At 50.9% G+C, this 13,366-nt stretch overlaps 1 protein-coding gene and 1 long non-coding RNA gene across 5 annotated transcripts in view; one reads left to right on the top strand and one right to left on the bottom strand.

Moving 5' to 3' along the window:
• AGBL4 (AGBL carboxypeptidase 4) overlaps window positions 1–13,366 on the top strand; it is a 1,452,665-nt gene that overhangs the window by 1,291,106 nt on the left and 148,193 nt on the right. The gene's annotated exons all lie outside the window — the stretch shown is intronic.
• Window positions 2,677–13,212, bottom strand: LOC306663333. The gene is made up of 3 exons (XR_013764452.1): window positions 12,693–13,212; window positions 12,218–12,362; window positions 2,677–2,933 (listed from the first exon to the last, which is right to left on the bottom strand). It is a non-coding gene; the product is annotated as an uncharacterized lncRNA (long non-coding RNA).

The raw sequence follows: 13,366 nt of genomic DNA, 5'->3' as shown, positions 1-13,366 counted from the left end.
CCTTCCCAGGCACTTCCCTGTATAAGAAGGAAAGAGAGCAAGAGGAAGGAGAGAAAAAGCCCAGAGAGGTGGTCTCTGCCTGTGCCTGATGTTAACAGCATGTGAAGCATTGTGACCAACACCGGTGCACTTGACTTCCAGGTCACCCTGTGAGTCTGTGGGGGTTGTCTGTACACACAAGCCAACAGCAGCTAAAGCCCTAGACTGGCCAAGATCACAGTCCTTCTAGGGGTAGAGCCAGCGTTTGGATCCAGTTCTGCTGGGAGTGGGTGAGGGGGGCTTATAGCTGTGTTTGCAAAACAGCGATTATCCCCCTTATGGTTCCTGGGGGGTGGCAGCCCACGCTTTCTCTCCCAGACTTCTTCCGCCTCCTGCGTTGCTCTCTGTGTGGGTGACTCGACAGACAGCCATGCAAAGCCTTTCCAACTCCCCCAGAGTTCTGTTACCTGCAGGTCCCAGTGGGAGGCGAGATGGCAGACATCCAAAGCTCCCCAGCGTGCCGCCCCCAGTACTGGCTCTGGAATCTGTCAGTGCTTCGTGGAGCTCATAATTAACTGGACTCAGGGCTAGGTTTTGTTTCACTCTTTCTGAAATCACCCTTCTTCACCGCTAGTTACTGCTGTGCTGTGGCATCAAGGACTTGGTAGTGGGTGGCTTAGCCCTTTGGCCCCTGAATCTCCAATTCTTCCTCCCTCTTCGACTTTAATGGGAGTGTGACAATCTGATTAGAAAAATATGTAGAAACTGTTTTGCGATAAAGAATCAGATTTTTCCTTAGTCGAAATTCATAGAAGGTAAATAAGGACTAGAGTAAGTTTCCTGAAGGAGTAAAGACCATGTTGCACAGGGTGGGAAGGAGAAGAAGGCCAAGCAGAGGGCAGGAGGGGACAGGTTCAGCAAGCGGCACAGCAAAGCCCAGGCACCAATCCATGGGGGCTCAGGGAAGGAACTTGTCTGGCCCTGACAACCCTCAACTCTGGGCAGGCCAGTGACCTCCCTGAGCAGATCATTTTCATTGGCAACACTCAGAGTATCACTTCCATTTCTAGTGCCTTCTGCCTCCTCTCTGCTTTGCCAAACCTTCTCCCTTCTTCAAGCACCCCTTCCTCCCAAAGACTTCTCTGATTACTCAGATTCTGTACTGTCTGATGCACAGCCACTAGCCACACATCAGCCCTTAAAATATGGTCAGGTGGAGTTGATCTGCGCTGGGAAATACCCAACTGAGTTCCAGGTTTAGTGGAAAAGTAATATGAATGTCACATTACAAATGTTTAATATTGATTACATTTTGAAGTATATTTTAGAAATGTTGGGTAAAATGAAATATGTTAACACAATTCCACTTGTTTTTTTTTTTTGTTTTTTTTTTTTTTGCCTTTTCAAAATGACTGTTAACAAACCAAGAATGACGTACACAGCTCACTGGGGTGGCGTGGGTTCTGCTTTCATTGGAAAGTCCAGGTCTAGCTGTGCTACTCTCCTACCTGGCCAGCACAGGTCTCAACACTTATGCTCAAATGACACTCCGTTGCTTTGTTTTATCGTATGTGTGTAGAGTTACTTCTTTTATGTTCTGTGCTACCACCTGTCTGTGTGGCCCTCAGTGAGACCCAGGCCCTCCTCAGCAGTTTTCCCATTCAGAAAAGGAAGGACTTGAACTCCTTAGTCTCTGTTGTTCCTTCTCTCTCTGATGTCTGATGACCTGTCATTGAATTCTTATCTTTCCTTTGCTGTAATGTGAAAACTTGGAGAAGCTGCCCCCTTTTGTGCTATGGTGTTTGTTATCATCACCTGATGGAGCTGAGACTCTGTCCTCCTCCCCCAAGTCAAAGTGGGTTCTGAACAGCAAAGGAATTCATGGACTCACATCTCCCAGCCCGACACACACGGGTCCAGTGGAAGCAGTGCTGGTCTGGGACCCTGACCTGGCCCATGCATCTTTCATTTAGCAAGCATCCACTGAGTACCACAGCTGGGTCATGGTCCATGTTCCATGGCACAGGGACAGACCTGTTGCCCTCCTTGCTCTCAAGATGCTGGAGGTGCAGGGGGAAGACCCCAGGCAATAGCAGTGATTTATAGCAGTGCAGACCACGCAGCCATAGAGGGAGGAGGGGGTGGCTCTCCTCACAATAGGAGCAGTCTTTATAAAAGAGGACTATAACTATCCCCTCTTCTGCCTTCATATTGCTGGCAGTACACCCCCACCCCCACCCCAGCACTTTCAGGATAATGAGCAAACTTATGTCATAGTGTAAGAGACCCCCTGAGCAGCTGGCATGCCACTGTGTGTGTTGGCACCTCTGCTGTGTGTTGACTGCCCCCTCCTTTGGAAGTCACCCTAGCCTAGTGCCTGAATAATATCAAGAAAGAGAAAGAAACAAAGGAAGAAGAGAGAAAGGAAGTAAGGAAGTCAGGAGCACACTGACCAGGACAGGGCACCCAAATGCACCTGCTCTTCACTCTGCCTTGCGTGGTGGCTGTGTGGGCCCAGGCTGCTTTCCTTAATGAGTGTTGTCAGGCTTCCCCAATGCAAGGACTCTGCAGAGGAGCCTGTATTTACAGATGGGGGTGAATGCTGTACATCACTGTCTGATGGGGCAGATGTGGGCTGAGGCTCAGCAGCAGGAAATTTCATGGTGACTCTGCTCTCCTCCACTCACACCCCTTTTCTCCCCACAGATGCATGTGGATCTCCCTCCACCTTCTGTCTCCATTTCAGTCTCTTGCTTGGCTCTGCAGTGCTCTTCTGGAACCCACAGGGTGTCACTGATCAAACCATTCCCACTCCAGGACCTCCTTGCTTGCTTTTGGTCCAAAGCTGGGCTGACTTCCTTAATCCCAGGAATGTTCTTTATATCCCATTTTTCTTGTGTAAAGAACACTTTCGTTAAGGCACCGGCAGCATCTCAGTGATGCTCAGACCTCTCCTGCAGCACAAGCAAAGAGAACAGGGTCATCTTCTAACACGGGGGAATCTGGGTCCCCGGAGGCCAAGGGCTCCAGAACATCACAGTGCAATTCTCAGCAGCAAACACTCGGCAATGAGTCTTTGTTGAACAAATGACTGAATGTGAGATGAATGAATGAAGCAGCGTGGGATAGCCTTAAGGACAGGCAGATGTCTTCAGGCCCTGGACGCAGAGGGAGGCATTCTGGGCCTGGGCAGGTGCACAAAAGGAGAGGCAGAGAGAGGACGCTGGGGAAGCCGGAGGAAGGAGGCCTGGAGTTAGGTGGGCCTGAGAGTAGAGAGAGCGCCAGGACCAAGGGCAGCCCAGAGGGCCGGCCCAGGCTCAGTGGGTGAGAGGCCTCCACTGGCTTCCTCCTGATCCTCAGCCACACTGTCTCCTTCCTCCTCCTCCTCCTTCCGTGCCTCTCTGCATTCCCTCTTTCCTTTCTTCCTTCCACGGGTATTTGTGAAATGCCTACTATCGTAGGCTTTGAGGGTACCGCAGTGAATGAGATGAGAAAGCTGCTATCTTTGGAAGTTATTTCTGAGGGGTTAAATGGGATCACCCCAGGGAGTGATGGTGCTGTGGGAAAGGCAGAGAGGGGAGCAGGTGGAGGGGGCTGCTGCTCTCCAGAAGACCAGGGAAAGGAGCCCTGCAAGGTGACACAGCAGAGCCCACAGGGAAGCCTGTGGTCACAGAAGGAGGGTCACCCAAATCAGAATCCTAAGATGAGGGTGCTGCCTGCAGGTGCTGGGTGAGGGTCTTTTCCTACTTAATCCCCAGAAGCTCTGGGAGGACAGAGGTAGCAGACAGTGTACCTCTATTTCACATGAAGACAGTGAGGCCCAGAGAGGTGAAGGAGGAGAGTCAAGGTCACACAGCTGCTAACCAGCAGATCTGGGTTTCAAACTCTGCTCTGTGGAGTTTTTCCACCACAGCCTGATTACCCCTCCTCGTACCACCATACCAGAGAATTTCATTTGCATGGCTGGCCTCTCCTCTCCCTGCCTCCTTCCAGAATGACTAGGGCACCACCTTGATAAGACCTCTGAGAGGTCATGGGTGAGCACAGGACCCAAGTCAGCAGTGGGGTGCTGTAGTGCAGACCTGTCCCAGCCCAGAGGAGCACCACCCATCTGCAGCCGACCCCTGCATTGAGCACAGCTGCTCCTACCCACACCTCAGTCTCTGGACACCTGCTTAGTTTTTAGTTGATGCCAATGGCTGACAGCTCCTCTGGCTTTTCCCCTGCTAAGCCCTGTCTTTCCTGCTCCTTGCCACTCCCTGTCAGTCTCTGTATGCCTTCTGTGTATGTCCCTCACCTCCCCCACTGGTCTCATTCTCTGCCTTTGCTCCATCTGCCTGTCACTGCCAGTATCCCCCACTCTCTCTATCCTTTACCTGATTGTCCCCAGGCCTCCTCTCCTGCCCCTCTGGGGTGGTCCAGCCTTCCCGGTGAGTTTGCTCCTCCCACCATGAATTCCCTGATACTGCCACGACATGGTGAGCTCTCCACATGTGCACACAGCTGCCAAATGTAGATAGGCAGAGGGTGGCCCTCCATCCTTCTGGAAGGATCTCCAGGACAATTCTGGACAGACTCAGTCAGGATGGCCTTAGAGCAGAGTCCAGGCACTGATCAGGCCTACGGAGTCACTGAGTTGACCTCCCTCGTTGTGTGGCTAAATGAGAACTCTGAGGCTTAGAGAGAGGAGGTGACTCCACCATGCTTGAGCCACAAATGGCTGGCAGAGATTGGGGCCTCCAGGGGTCAGGCCCCCAGACGGTGCAGGTCCCCACCCCATGTCAGGGCTCCATGGTGACTGTGCCTGGGTAGGAAGATCTGGACCCTGCCTATCTGTCTTTTATTCCTTCCCTCCCTTTTTCCCCCTCCTTTCTTTTTTTTTTTTTTTTTTCTTTCTTTCTGTCTTCCTTTCTGACATCCTTCTATTCAGTCAACACATTTTCAATGAACATCTATTATACGCCAGGCACTGTGCTCTGTGCTGAAAGATGTGATGGTGACCAGAGGTGAGGCCTATCCTCCCGTCCTTATTAAACTTTTCTTGCAAGCACTATATACCAGACACTGCTCTCAGTATAACCGGTGGGCAACTCACACCGAGCATGAATCTAGAAGGGGAGGCAAAGGGCTCATTAACAAGTGGGTGTGATCTCGTTTCAGCAGAGGATGATAGCCATGCTCGGGCTGTGGGAATTCAGAGGCAGGTCCCCTGACCAAGGTGAGGGGAGGGAGACCACAGGTCAGGGGAGGTCAACTAAGCTAAGACTGGAAGGACCAGTAGATCCCGGTTACATTATTGAGAAGCTGTGTGTCTTCCCCTTTCTGATGCTGTTTTGTTGTCTGTAAAATGGCAATGGTAATGCCCACCTCGTAAGGACTCTGAGAGACTCAGTGAAATAATGAAAGCCAGTCAACCACACTGAGCCTCAGTTTTCCTCACCTTTAAAATGGGGACAATAGCTAGCCTATCTCAAAAGGCTTTTGTGAGATGCAAATGATGAGTGATAGCTTTGTAGACTCAAAAATATGCTCCACAGCAAACTCCAGTTGTGACTATTGCTATCAGTATCCAGAGACAAGGCTGGAGGTTAAAAGATACTAGATCTGAATTCACGGAAGGAAGATATTTATTTATTAATTATTTTGATTTTTGAATTTTCATTTTCCTGCCATACCCCTGCTTCCTAGGTGAAGGAAGGAAACATCATACACGGAGCTAGGCCCTAGGCCAGGGGCTTCATATGCCATCACGTTGGAATCCTTACACTATTCCTCCAATTCCATATCTTACTTCTATATCTTATTTCAAAGATACAGAAATAGACTCAGAGAGGTAAAATAATTTTTCGAAGGTTGCACAACAAGGAATAAGTACTATTAATTTTGCACCCCTGGTGACAGTGAGCAGTGGAAGCTACACCCATCCTGCCCACGTGGAGCCCGTAGCATCTTGTTCCGACAAGTCTAAGGGAGATGATGGGTGCTGGAGCCAGGAAACCCTGGAATGCCACAGGCAGAAGGTAGAGTTCTTCTCTGCTTCTCTGGTTTTAGAGGAGGAATAAGCAAGATCCAAAGAATAAACTCTAAGCACACAATGAGATAGCACAAGCATCTCCCGGAGGTTTTTAAGACTCCACAGTTTATAACAGAAAAATGTACCAGACCCATGGAGCCCCCTTTTTTGTGGGAGGAGGCTTTAAAACAAAACATAATTAATTTCCAAAACTTACAAATTAGAGAATTCATATAAAAATTAAGATCTCCAACATCTCTTGAAAAATTGGATCGTAGAGCTTGGAGCCTAATCCTACATGGTGGTGCCAGGCAGGTACTGGGGAGGCTGCTGGGTGCCTGCGCCTCGCCTCAGTCACATGGTGTCTCAAGTCCCTCCCTTCCCCATCTGTGGCCCTCCCTGCTCAGCAGGCTCTGCATTCACAACCCCTTGATCACAAAGTGGTTTTGCAAATGTAAAGAGTGACAGGACTGGAACCAGGCTCTCCATCCCTGTTTTTTTCTAGCATGTGGGGCATCTGCCTACAGGGCCCTGAAGGAGGCCAGGATGGAGTCTGCCCAGGTAGATTTCCAGAAGTCTAGCACTAGAGCCACTTTTCTTAGATTGTCTCATTTTCTTATTTTCAATGGATTAATTCCCTAATTCCCTTTTTTGATTGTTAAAAAAGACATCTCTGCATCTGACAGTCTTTTAGGCTTTTGTCATTAAGATACTAGATGAAAGTTGCCTTCTCAGAGCATGAGGCAGAAGTGGTCTGAAGTGGAGGTACTTTCCTACTCCTTCCTCTTGGTCTGTGAACAGCCAAATAAGCAGGATCCTTCCCTGAATTCTGATGGAGCCTCAGATCACAGTCACTTGTACTACAGACTGCAGTGGAGGTAAGCCTCAGTCTAATGGCTGAGTCGATGTTGCTGCTGGGTCTTGGGGTCAGAACTCATCCTGTGGCTATGGATGGTGCTCTGGCCATGCCTGTGGACAGGTCAGTGTTTGGATAATCTGCTTTCTTTTCTCTTCTCTCTCTCCCTCTTTGGCAGGCCTTCTCTTGACCACTGTCCAGGTCCTCCCAGACTTGACCCAACAGAAGTAGCCAACCCTGTTACAGTCTCTAGTGAACACGGAGAACACATTGCGATGCTCAGCATGGGCTAGACCTGGCCTGTGAGCCTTTAATCATGATCATAGTGATAGCCCTTTTGCAGGGAAGAAAAATTCTCCAATCTTATCTTAATCCCTTCCAGAACTCCAGAACTCCAGAACTCCTAGCAGCTGAAGCAGCCAAACACTGAGGACCTGCAGTCAGAGAAATGATTTTTTCTGGGTGTATTTTTCAGGACATTGCTGGGATGTCACATGACCACCATTGTGGACCTTCTTATTAGATTTTCAAAATATTTCCTCAAAACTGAAAGGATGGGTTGAGCCATTCATTCTGCCCACCCAACAAAAGGAGAAAGTGATTATACCCAGTGCGCGTTTGACAAATCAGCTGATGCCTGGCACATAATTATAGAGCTGATGCTCCGTGGTTCGTCGATAAGCTCTGATCTCACCTTCTGATCAGTGGTTCAAATCTTGACAACTAGTGTTTTTACTTGTTAATGGAGCCAGTCGACCTGAAATTAGGAAGGTCCTCATGCATGGCAAATGGCGCATCCCTCTACACAGACCCTCCGTGAGGGGCAGCGTCACATGCTACCTCCCCTGGATAAGAGTTGCTTTCTTTCTAAGAGATTGGGGGGCACTTTTCCTGTTCTGCTTTTCTGCCTCATCCTAAATACTCTCCCTTGTTTTGATTCTGAGTCCCGACGAACAGGAGGGAGAAGCCAGGGTTGTCGTGATTTAGAATGAGCTCTACATGGGCTCTGTGTGAAGCACAGGTAGCTGTGCTCTGTATCTCTTGGTCACTCTCGTGGGAGGCTGAGGGGTCAATGTCCAGGCCCTCTATGTTGGGTTGTTAGAATTCTCCAATGTCAGTTTCAGAATGGGATTTTGGCAGGGGAGAGTCTCCCTCGGGAGCTGGAATGGGCCCTCTGGCATTGCTTAGTGCGATACCACTGGGAGCAGGGGGTACTTCTTGAGTCGAGCAAGTACCCAGTGCCCCCTGGGCCTTGGTGGATGTTTTAATGCGGAGCATTAGCATCTTCCATCACAGCTGTCACTACCCTGGCTTCATAGGCAGGGAATTGAAGTTGAGTGATTTGATCTATATTTTCACTGAAATGGTGGAGCTGGTACTTGGACCCAGAGCCCATGTGCCTAAATCCCACTATTCGTTTTTAGCGCTCTGAACTTCTCAGTTTTAAGGCACCCCTTGGGCAGGACAACAGCCCTCTTTGCCTGGATGCAGTGGCTCCTCTCATCCATAAAGTGCTTTATTCTTTCTCAAACCTTACCACGTATGTAATCTTGCTGGGTTTCCCAGAAGCTCTTTTAATGAGATAGGAAAGGGTTGTGATTGCTATTTCCTGGGGGATAAAAAATGAGGTTCAGAGTGGTTACACAACTGTCTCCTTGGAGACACACCTATCCTCAACAACCTGTGAGCCAATCATGCTGGTTCCCTCCTTCCTAGGTGGGAGCGTTTCCCAAAGTCAGGGTCAAATAACCAGGGGGAAGAACCTGGCACCAAACCCTAAGCCCTCACCTCTCTGTATTAGTTTGGCTGCCATAGCTAACGCCCAGCCTGGGTGGCTTCAACAACAGAACTTCACGTTCTCTCCGTTCTAGAGGTTGAAAGTCAGAGATCAAGGCACGGGCAGGGTTGTTTTCTCCGAGGCACCTCTCTTGGCTTGACCATCTCCCTCTCTCCTCACTGTCTTCCCTCTTTGTGTTCTAATCTCTTCTTTGAATAAGGACCAATCATACTGCCTTAGGACCCATCCTAATGATCTCATTTCACCTTAAATACCTCTTTAAAGACTCCGTCTCCAAATGTAGCCAATCCTGGGGTACGGCAGTTATGATTTCACCATATGAATTTGGGGCACATAATGCAGCACACAACATACCCTGTGGCCCACATCCTGCCACCTAGGTCCTCTAACCTCCAATCACCCCAAACCTCCATTGATCCTCTAACTTGGCAGCCTTGGGTGGGCTAGGGTAGCTTCTCAAGGCCCCACTCTGAGTCAAGAGCCCCTTTTCCTGGAAGGGGCCTCCTGTTTTAGGATTGTCCAGAGGCTTGGCAGAAGCCCAGAAGGAGGGGGTGGAAATATGGAAAAGTCACTTGTAAGCTTGGGCACATTACCCAAGGACTTCAGAGGCTGCCTCCACCTTGCTTCCTGACAGAACTCCTGCAAGAAAGCCTGTGGGCATGAGGACTCTGGAGCCCTGTGGCACTGGCTGCACACATGGGGCAGAGCCCACCTCCCTTCTGGACAGTCCCCCCTAGTAGGCAAAATCTTTTGAGACTGATGATCAGTTTCTGTGAGTCAAAAGCTTGACAACAGGGAGAGTGACCCCAGGACCTCTGGGGTAACTTACTGGGAAGACAGAGGCTTCCCCACACCTCCCAGGGAGTCTTCACACACTGGACAACCCTAAATGCCAGGCACTGTCCACACACACAACATACTTCACTCACTTCTTCCTCCTATGCAGTATATCCCTGGAGGTGGAGATTCCTACCTGTTTTCCAGATATGGAAATGGAGGCGTGGAGAAAGAGTGACTTGCCCACAGCCAGATGACATCCTAGAGGTCCCATAAAAATGCACTAGTGTCCTGAACCAGTCATTTCCACAGCTTTGTCACCATAAGAAGAACCCAGGGCACTAGTTTAAAAAATATAGGCTCCCAAGCCCTCTGCTTGAGATTCTGCCTCCTTGGGTCTGGATGGGGGCCCAGGACCCTATAATGTTAGCCGGTACCTCGGGTGGTCCTTGCTCATGCAGGTGTGGGGACTGGGTGGAAGGCTGCCACCGAGTCCATCTCACCCTGCCCAGCCCAGGAGCAGTGGCTGACTGCTGGAAACATTCTCATGCTTCATTCCCAGTTTCCTTTCCTAGCTGGTAACTTGCTTTGAGTGCGCCCTGGTTGCCTAAATGAGGACCCTGACACTCACTGTTGTCTCCCACAGATGAGGTTAGCATCTGCCCCAGGAGGGTGACCTCCTCTCCACCTTGCCCTCCACAAGGTAGCAGTCACCTTGCAGCCAGCAGCTAGGGACTCGGGTTTTTCTAACTTCTGGGGCTAAGCTACCACCCTCGGATGCAGAGTGGGTGGGTGAGAGTCAAGAGCTGTTCTGTTGTGTGTTCTTGATACTAAGTCAGCTTCTAACAATTATGTTTTTCTAATCGCCCGGGGTTGCTCTCATCTGTGGACCTACACCACAATACCTCCCAGAAAAGAAAAGCAAATAAACAAACAAAAAGCTCTCTCCTGAGCTCCACTCAGGCTGCGGGGCAGCAGACACCATCTTCCTGATCCTCCTGCAGCCCTCGGATCGCACTGCACATTAATTAGAAATCCAGAGCCCTGGAACAAGGGAAATGACTTTGTGTTTCAATTTAATTTGTTCTCATTTTTTGACAGGGTCAAAGTTCACCTTCCCAGTCTGAATCTGAAAGCGAATTAGAGCTGTGTCATTTTTATATTGATGTGCCCAGGCTGAAGACCTTTGGAAAACATTTTCTTCTGGGAATCGATCTGGTTGATGTTTTCTCGCAATTCCATTTAGCAGAGGCTGGCCACAGCCTCACAGTGTGCCGTGTGCCAGGGACCGTGCTAGCTGTTAGGAGAGGACAGAAAGGGCAGAGAGAGGTGGGGTCCCCAGGAGGACTGCGGTGACCGCACAGTGCACAGAACCCAAAGGGCCCTCCAGCTGGGGAGGTCAGGGTGGGCTCATAGAGGACAACCAGACACACTGGGCTTTGGAAGATAGGAGCAGCTCCACAGCACTGGCTCTCAGCACTGTAGAGGCACCTCTCGTTCACACCTCAAAACTGCCTCTGGATTCAGAGCAGAAGAGCACCTTGTTTGATCCATAGGTGCTTGGGGATTAAATCCTGGCTCATCCACTGGACAACTGTGTGGTCTAGAGCCAGTGGCTTAACCTCTCTGATTCTTGCTCTGTGAAATGAGGGGTAACAGGATGCTCCATAGGGTGGTCATGAAAATTAAAGGGACTTACCCACACTGGTGAGTGCAGGCATGGGGTGGCAGGTCGAGGTAAAGGAGATGGGTGCACAGGTCCCATGACTAGGTCACCCCATGAAGTCACCTCCACTCTGGCCCTGGCTATATTGAGCAGGCCCAGTCATCCCAGACCTGCCAGGCCACCCTCACCCTGACACACAGCCAGTGGTGTCAGAGCTGGGATTTGAACCCAGGCCTGTCTGACCCAAAGACCCTTGACCTTAACCTCACCCTATTGCCAAGAAGGCTAAGAGTAATTGCACAGCCCCTGCGAAGCACAGGTCCTGACTCTCTCACATCTCTCTGCTCAGAAGTCCTGCGCTGAGAAACCCTCAGGCTGGCTCAGGGTCCCCGCCACCCGTGTCCCTCCATCAGCGCAGCAGTCACTCAGATTCCCTCCGGCAGCTGCAGGTCCATCTGCCTCACTGATGGTGAGATCAACCAGGCAGGGTTGAGAGCAGAATTTGAACCAAAGTTGGAGAATCACCCATGTTCAAAGATTTCTCCAATATTTCCCTTTAACAGTAGCAGGTAGGAAATGCAAGTGTGCTAATAAACCTTGGTGCTGGCAGCTTTCAAATATTAATGATCTCTAGAATTGAAAATGCAAATAGCTGTCTGGAACTCCTCCACTCGCCATAAAGAGAAAGGCTCTGAAGGACACCATGGAGACCCAGAGGCTGGAGGATGGGGGCTTGCGAGAAGACGGGAGGCAAACGGACCTTTTCCACCTTGTCACTGCCACATTAGCACCATTACGAAGCAAGACTGAGTGCTCCCAGGGACTATCAGGGATACTCTTTGAAGGCCTGGCTTTAAGTCTGTCCACTTCCACAGTGACTGCTGTGAGCCAAGAAGTGGGTAAGGTGGGAGGTGAGAGCTAAGAGACGCCAGTCCAACCCTGGGTCTGCTCAGTCTGTAGCTGGGTGTGGACAGGGCTCCCGCCCTGAGCAAAGTGAGGGCTCAGGTCTAGGGAAGTTCTCACCCACAGCCCTGGCTGCCCTGCCTGGTGCCCCTCCGTCCAGGAGCACCTCTATTAAGCAGCGTGAGCACCTGTCTTTATTTAACCAGCATGATTGCTAGACTGTACCCTGTCAGCCTCCACATCTTCAAAGCAAATCTGCTTCCAGGTTTTGTCCTGTCACCTGGTCACTAGGTGGTAAGTCACTGGACATCAGGACATGGCTCTGCATCCTGCTGTCTCATGTGCTCAGTGCTCATCCAGGGTACCAGACCTATGAGGGAAGTGGGTGAGATGTTTTAGACAGATGCCATTGAGTGCCTAGTGCTGAGCTCCCCTGGTCCTGAGCATGAGCCCTGGGCTCCTCACCGTTTGCATGGACAGACAAGCAAGAGCTGGCTCCAGCTGCCTTCTGGAGTGAAGCAGGTCCCACGGCAACAGCTACCGGTTTCTACCCTCTGCCATGTAGTCAGCCCACAGCCTGGTCAGCCCCTGAGGCACTGGTTGCTGAGCAGGCCGGACCCCCGAGTGCTGTCTGGCTGCCTTCTCCCCAGCAGAAACAGAGTGTGCCTGGCGTTGCCCCGTCAGAGCTCCCGAGACTTACCAGCCACACTGCCACTGCCACCTGCTTCCTTCAGATGCGATCATGGTGTCAGATGGTCAAGGAGTGTGCCCTGGGAGGGCCCCGGTCTCTCCAAGTGGCTTTACTGTTCCCACCCTGTGTCACTGTGTTTATAGACTAGATTTCAAAAAGCAAGCCCTGACCCTTCTTTCCAGAAGTCGGGAGGGATCTCCCTGTCACACCAGGTCCTGAGACCTGACAGGACCTCTGATGTGAGCACCTGTGTGTCTGGAGTGTGGTTGTGCCCAGCCCTTCCTGGCTGTGCTGAGACAGGGTGTGAGGTCTGAGGACAGAGGTCTGAGTGAGGGAGCAGAACCTGTGGGTAGGGAGCTCAGGGTTTGAGTCAGACCCACCTGGGTCCCTGCCTTGGCCCAGCCTTGGCCCAGCTCTTCTCAGCTGCGCAGCCTGGGGCTGGTTGCACACTCTAACCTGCCACAGGATGGCTGCAGAGCACTGGCCCTGCTGGGAGGCTGGCAGGATGGAATGTCACGCACCTCGCACAGCCTGGTGACCGGCACAGAGCAGGAGCTCAGCTACTGTGACCCCCTGCTTTCCCGCTACCCTCCCAGGAGTCTGGTTCTGTAGCCTGGCATGCATGTTATTTGGGCCCCTTTTTATTGCTGAAGGTAAATATATAAACCTTCTTCCTTCATCCT

The sequence above is a fragment of the Sciurus vulgaris genome (assembly GCF_902686455.1).
Source record: "Sciurus vulgaris genome assembly, chromosome: 1".
Taxonomy (NCBI): Eukaryota; Metazoa; Chordata; class Mammalia; order Rodentia; family Sciuridae; genus Sciurus; species Sciurus vulgaris.
This window is presented reverse-complemented; position numbering and strand designations above follow the sequence as displayed.